The sequence below is a fragment of the Bufo gargarizans genome, chromosome 6, assembly GCF_014858855.1.
Source record: "Bufo gargarizans isolate SCDJY-AF-19 chromosome 6, ASM1485885v1, whole genome shotgun sequence".
Taxonomy (NCBI): Eukaryota; Metazoa; Chordata; class Amphibia; order Anura; family Bufonidae; genus Bufo; species Bufo gargarizans.
The window spans coordinates 77,335,941-77,342,751 of NC_058085.1; the positions used below are offsets into that span (position 1 = coordinate 77,335,941).

The 6,811-nt window shown below is 40.2% G+C and overlaps 1 non-coding gene across 1 annotated transcript; it reads left to right on the forward strand.

Annotated features, from left to right (window-relative positions):
- The first annotated feature begins 4,865 nt into the window (after positions 1–4,865).
- Positions 4,866–5,048, forward strand: LOC122942801. The gene has a single exon (XR_006390720.1). It is a non-coding gene; the product is annotated as a U2 spliceosomal RNA (small nuclear RNA).
- Positions 5,049–6,811: the final 1,763 nt, after the last annotated feature.

Here is a 6,811-nt window from a genome sequence, read left to right on the forward strand (position 1 = left end):
TTTCTATCATATCCCCTCTGTCTCTTCTTTCTTCCAAGCTATACATATTAAGGTCTTTTAACCTTTCCTGGTAAGTTTTATCCTGCAATCCATGGACCAGTTTAGTAGCTCTTCTCTGAACTCTCTCTAGAGTATCTATATCCTTCTGGAGATATGGCCTCCAGTACTGCGCACAATACTCCAAGTGAGGTCTCACCAGTGATCTGTACAGCGGCATAAGCACTTCACTCTTTCTACTGCTTATACCTCTCCCTATACATCCAAGCATTCTGCTGGCATTTCGTGCTGCTTTATTACATTGTCTTCCCACCTTTAAGTCTTCTGAAATAATTACTCCTAAATCCCTTTCCTCAGATACTGAGGTCAGGACTGTGTCAAATATTCTATATTCTGCCCTTGGGTTTTTGCGCCCCAGGTGCATTATCTTGCACTTGCACTTGCACTTTACAATGAGGATGACATGCACTTGGTTGTATTAATGTATAACCCGCATGTGAGAAGAGAATTAAAAACTCAGAAGGGTTGTGGACAGGCAAATACAAGTTCTATGTGCATTTTGCCGAGGATGCAGATGGGCGGGGTAGTATGCGCTATCCTCCCCCCCCCCCCCCCAAACGTTTGCAATCGGGAGAGATGCAGGTCTCCTCTTTTTTACTGGCGCCCCAAAGTATTGTCGGCGCTGCAGACAGTATGGTCATACCCAGGAAGGATGTACTGCATCTTCCCTTCTGTGTAACAAGTGTGGCAAGTCAAGACACCTGGCTGCTTCATGCACAAACTTACCGGTGTGTAATGTTTGTTGTGGAGAAAGTCATGTTTTTCGTAAATTCCCTTCAAAGTCCGGGGTCCATACATATGCGGATGTCCTTAGGAGGGATCCTGTGGGACCCACCAGGGCGGGGGGCAGTGAACCCCGTGCCTGAAGTGGAAGAGCCTGAAGTAGAAGAGCCTGAAGTAGAAGAGCCTGAAGTAGAAGAGCCTGAAACAGAGGTACCTGCAGAGGAGGAAGGCGGGATTGAGCTTTCTTCAGCAGATGACATCCTTCCGGAAATATCCGAGATTATGGCTGGTCTATCGGGAGTGGTTGAAGGTGAGGGGGAAGTTTCCCTCGCTTGATCTCCTGGAACCCCGGTTATCTGGACTGGAGCTGCAACAGAAACTGAAGAAGGAGAAGGTCAGGGTGACTTTTCTTCATCCCATCTAAAAGTGGCGGAACTCCGAAATGACAGAGATTGACTCCTCCAGTAGGCGGAGAAGAAGCAAGTCCAATTAGATCGGGTGTGTATCTAACATCCCAAATTCCGGATCATGCTCCTTTTTTAGACCCAATAGGGGTAGGGATCTTCACATCAAGTTACCATCCTCAAGGAGATGTAGGATGAGAAAGATTTGGGGTTGCTGTAATTATGTATTACAAAAAATTTACATATGGAAGCCAAAACCTCATTTAATGCGCTATCCTTAAATGTAAGATTATTAAGATCAAAGGCAAGACGGATAGCCGTTTTTGACTTCCTCAAAAAACAGGGGGCAGACATCATAGCCCTTCAAGAATGTGGTATTAGTGACCACTCATGTGAAAATGACTAGACAAATAGTGCATCGGTTTGGACCGGTTCACTATCTAATAGGAATGATGGTGTAGGGATCCTACTTAATAACAAAAAACGTAGTTTCGATAGCTATACAGTGGTGGATATAGGTAGATGTATAATTGCGGTGGTGAAGTATGGTGTATGGAAGATGAGGATTGTGAATGTTTATGGATCAGTGCAAAAGGATGAAAGACTCGACTTGTTTGAGAAATTAAAAGTGTATCTGACAGGAAGAATGCCAACAATAATGCTGGGGGACTTTAATTGTGAGATTGTGAGGGAAAAGAAAGATATCACTAGGAACAAATTGAACCAAATTCTAACAGATTTTTCTATCTTTGATGCTGCCGTGTGTTTGGGAAAATCTCCATCAGATACGTATAATTCAGATAGAGGTAACATCAGCTCTAGGATAGATTTCCTTTTCTTTAATAATGGATTAGAATGTAGGGAGTTTACACTGAAGATGGCTCCTTTTTCTGATCATAGGGCTCTACTTTGTCGTATGGAATGTATGGTGGGAAAAGAGCATGGAAATGGTGTATGGAAATTAAATGTAAATTTAATTTAGAATATGAGATGTGGAGGAAAAGAAAAGATGAATATAGGGACGTATTAGAGTGGTGGGATTGGGTCAAAGTCAAAATGAAAATGTTCTTCCGAAAAAACGGATATAAAAAAGCAAAAAAAATTGAGGAATGAATACAAAGATTTGTGTGCAAGGTATGATTGGTTAATAAAACTCACAGCATTAGGTGTAGATGTGAATGATCTGTTGGAAGAAGTAAGAAAACAAAATAATGCATTTATTGAGAGGAAGGGGAAATAAATTATATATAGATCCAAAGTTAAGCATCTGGAAAAAAAAGAAAAATGCACTAGGTTCTTTTTCAAGAAAGTATGTGGTAAAAATATGGATATGGATGAAGCGATGAATAAAAAAGGGGAATGTCTAAAAGGGAAAGAGGTAATGTGTGCGGTTGAAAATTTCTACCAAGAATTGCTTGCTGGCAAATGGATTGATAAAAGTCTCATGGGTGATGTGTTGAAAAATATGGAGATGAGTCTTAATGATGATGAGTGTGGACGACTGAGGAAATTTCTGCTGAGGAAGTAAAAAAGGTGGTTATGGAGGCTAAGAAAAATAAAACTCCTGGTTTGGATGGGTTTCCAATTGAATTATACATAAAAGCTTGGGATTGGATTGGAGAGGATGTGTTGGAAATTTGCAAATGTATGTGGATGCATGGAAAGTTAAGTAGAACTATGGAGAAAAGTGTAGTTGTATTAATTTACAAAAAAGGTGATAAGAAAAAATTGGAGACCTATTTCACTGTTAAATGTTGATTACAAAATTTTCAGTAAGCTATTGGCTAATAGGATGAAAAGAGTGATTGGAAGATCAAGTATGTGCTCTGCCTGGGAGATGTATGTCAGACAATTTACTTTTGTTACGTAATGTGCTTGGAGATTGTGTGAGTAGGAAACAGAGATGTATGCTCTTAATGATTGATTTCGAGAAAGCTTATGACAGGGTTGTGCATGAATTTTTGTTTATTGTTTTGAAGCGAATGGGTTTTCCGAATAAATTTCTAAATTGTATAAAAGGTTTGTATAGGAATGCAAAGAGTACATTTTTAGTTAATGGATGGCTGAGTGAGGTGATTTGGATTAAATCAGGAGTAAGACAGGGGTGCCTAATGTCACCAATGTTGTTCATTTGTGTGATTGAAGTTTTGTTATGTTTAATGAGGAAGGACAAGGTTATGCGTGGAATGTTGATCCCTGGTAGTATGGGTAAATCGGTGAATGTTTTGAGTTATATGGACTATGTTGTGATTTTGAATGAAAATATGTCTGCAATTAGGAGAGGAAGATTGTGTTTAGACTTATTTTGTGGAGTTTCAGGTTTCAAGGTAAATTGGAAGAAATGTACCTTTAAGTGTTTTGGAGATAAAAGTATCAAACTTGAGTCTGTAAGGAATGAGGAAGGTGCTGTTAAAATTTTAGGAATCTGGTTTAATGATGATTTGAAGGGGTATGAAAGTTGGAATGAGTGCGGAAAGAAAATAGAAAACAAATAGAATTGTTGAGATTGCGTAATCTCACTCTGGGAGGTAAAGTGTTAAAGTGTAAAGTGTTAATTATTAAGGCAGTGATACTTCCAAATATTCTGTTAGTTTTTCAGTTTATCCGGTAAATGTGAAAAAAAAATAGAAAAAATTATTTTAACTTTTTTATGGGAGACACACGAATGGAAAGATTGAAGAGAGAGCATGTGTATAAGCTAGTTGAGAATGGTGGTCTGGAGCTTGTTAATCTTTATCTTTTTTTAGGGGTAAGTTACATTAAGTTAGCAGTGGTTTTGGTAGACAGGAAAAGGAAAAGTTCTTGTATGGTGCGATATATGGCAGGTTGGATGTTTTATGGTCTAAGATGGTATGTGCGTGATGCTAGAGTACCCGTTGCGTTCAGGTGTCCGGTATGGTATGTTATGATAGAGAAGTTTATTAAGGAGAATGACTTGTTATCATTTAGTATGAATGATTTTAAAAAATAGGATGTTGGTGATGAAGAAAATTAGGCAGAAGGAGATAGTGTGTGATATTTTAAGTTTGAGGTTGAATGAAGCTGAAAGTGTGTGGAAGAAATTTGCTAAAAGGGTGTAACAAATCGTCAGAAAGACATTGCGTGGATGTGTTTTCACAATATCTTACCGATGCGTGAGGTACAGAAAAAAAGAGATTTAGTTAGATCGGATGTATGCCCACGAGAAGGGTGTGGTGAGTGTGAATCTATTATGCATTTGATGTGGGAATGTGACTATGCACAAGAGGTATGGGAGAAACTTGGAGTTTTGACAAAGGAATTGACTGGGGTTGCAAAAATTAATTTAAGGTGTGCTTTGTTCGGAATGGGAGCATGTGGGAAATTGAAAACAAGAATGTTGTGGTTTATTATGTTATGTGTAATGGAAAGTTTGTGGGATGTCCGTAATTTGATTGTTTTCAAAAGGGAAGAGGTATCGGTTTGTGAATGTGTGAAGATTGTGTTGTCAAGGCTTTATGTGATTTATTTATGGGAATGTCAGAAAAAGGGAATGGATGCATAGGGTGTTTGGAAGCATTTAAAATGGCGTTTTCTGGTGATGTTTTGATTTAGTACTAATTTTTGAAATAAAGAATAACTGCGATGATGAGTTTGATAACAGCAGGGAAGAGTATGAAGCTACTTTGATCTTGCATACTGTGTTGCTGATATTTAACCCTGAGCGGTTTTTTAAAAAAAATCTAAAAAAAATCTGTTCTTATCAGTTTAATATCTGATAGGTAGCCTATCTGGGGACCATATATTAAATGGATTTTTCGAACAGGGAGATGGAAAAAGAGCTTTCTCTGTCCACTCCACGCATTGACCTGGTATTGCAGTACCTCCAGGACCGGTGCACCCCTTCTAATCTGGTATGAAAAAACAGAATGAAATGGATTGATTGCAAGCATCCTTCCAGCAAGCAAGTGGAAAGTTGCGTTTGTCCTGCCTCAGGAATCTTCACTTCAACTTCTCCTCTCTCTGCCCAGTCAGTGCTGTGCTGCTTTCTGCGTACCTGCATCTAGTCTGTCAATCTCCTAATTGCATCAGCTGTCGGTTTGTTCCAGCACCAAGCAACCCAGCCAGCCAGTCTCCTCACACCCCAAATCCAATTAAGACTGATGGGTTAGTTAATTGGCTTATCACTTGAATGAAGTGTTTGGACCTCCATGCACGCACCTTGGGTTTGATTGGGCCTGTTGTGCACACCTGGGAAGCTGAGTTGTCCCTGGGAATTGACCGTTTTGTAGCAAGTTGGCTGGATGTAATCATTTTCCTTTTCCAGTGCTTTATTAATTGAGTAAAGTTTGCCTGTGTCTCCCTCTTGTGGATCTTTTGAACTGGATGGATGACTTGGAGGCTAAAAAGTAGTCCAGCACTTCCTATGTATCAGCAGCAGCTGGACCTACCTTGTCTGGACAATGGACGGAACACTGCATGTGTCACAAGAGACTTGTCAGGTCAGAGGTCAAGTAAGGTCAGGTCAGTGGATGACATCACAAGGGCCCTGACGGAACACTCAACAATGGGGCCGTGACATCACAATCAACAATGCATACCCTTTTTTTTTTTCTTTTTCTTCTTCTTCTTACACAATTCTTCACTACCTCTCCATTCACCTCTCATCTGTCTTCCTGTTTGGCGCGCTTTGGCACCAGGACTTGCGTGGGCGGAGCTATGCAGATGATTTCTGAGCATAGGACGCACGTTTTCCCTGGTTTGTAAGAGAAAGAAGCCTCCCGGACTGTGTCTGGGGCCTGTAGGCTGTTGCCTTCATAAGTGTTCTGCATTGGGGACCATCGGCCTGTACTGCGAACCCTTTTCAGGTTATCGCTTCTCGGCCTTGTGGCTTCGATCAAGGCATGTCCGGACGTACAGTTGTGTTCAAAAATTATTCAACCCCCAATGCTGTAAAGGGTTTTAGGGAATTTAGTGTACATTTGTAATTTTGTTCTGAATGAAATCTTACAAGGACTTTTTACAGAACCAAATGCAACTAAAATGACATCAATTGTTTTTGTAATACAGTATTAAATGTTTTTTTTGTGATTTCTTCACTGACACAATTATTCAACCCCTTAAAGACTGCCACTCTTAAGAACAGAGGTTCATTCAAGTGTTTTCAATCAGGTATTGAAAACACCTGTGGATGTCAATGAGCAGCAATCAAGCATAATAAGCACCAATTAGGCAGATTTAAAAGGACTGTGATACTCAGCTCCTTCTAGACATTTACTGGTGTGTTTACAAACATGGTGAAGTCAAGAGAAGAGGTGATTTCTCTTCACAGGAAGGGCAATGGCTATAAGAAGATTGCAAAGATGTAAAACATACCAAGTGACACCATAGGAAGCATCATTCGCAAATTCAAGGCAAAGGGCAAAGGGCACTGTTGAAACGCTACCTGGTCGTGGCAGAAAGAAGATGCTGACTTTGACTGCTGTGCGCTACCTGAAGTGCAAAGTGGAGAAAAGTCCCCGTGTGACTGCTGAGGAACTGAAAAAAGATTTGTCAGATGTGGGTACTGAAGTTTCAGCTCAGACAATAAGGCGCACACTGCTTAATGAAGGCCTCCATGCCAGAACTCCCAGACACACCCCCTTGCTGTCTCCAAAGAATAAGAAGAG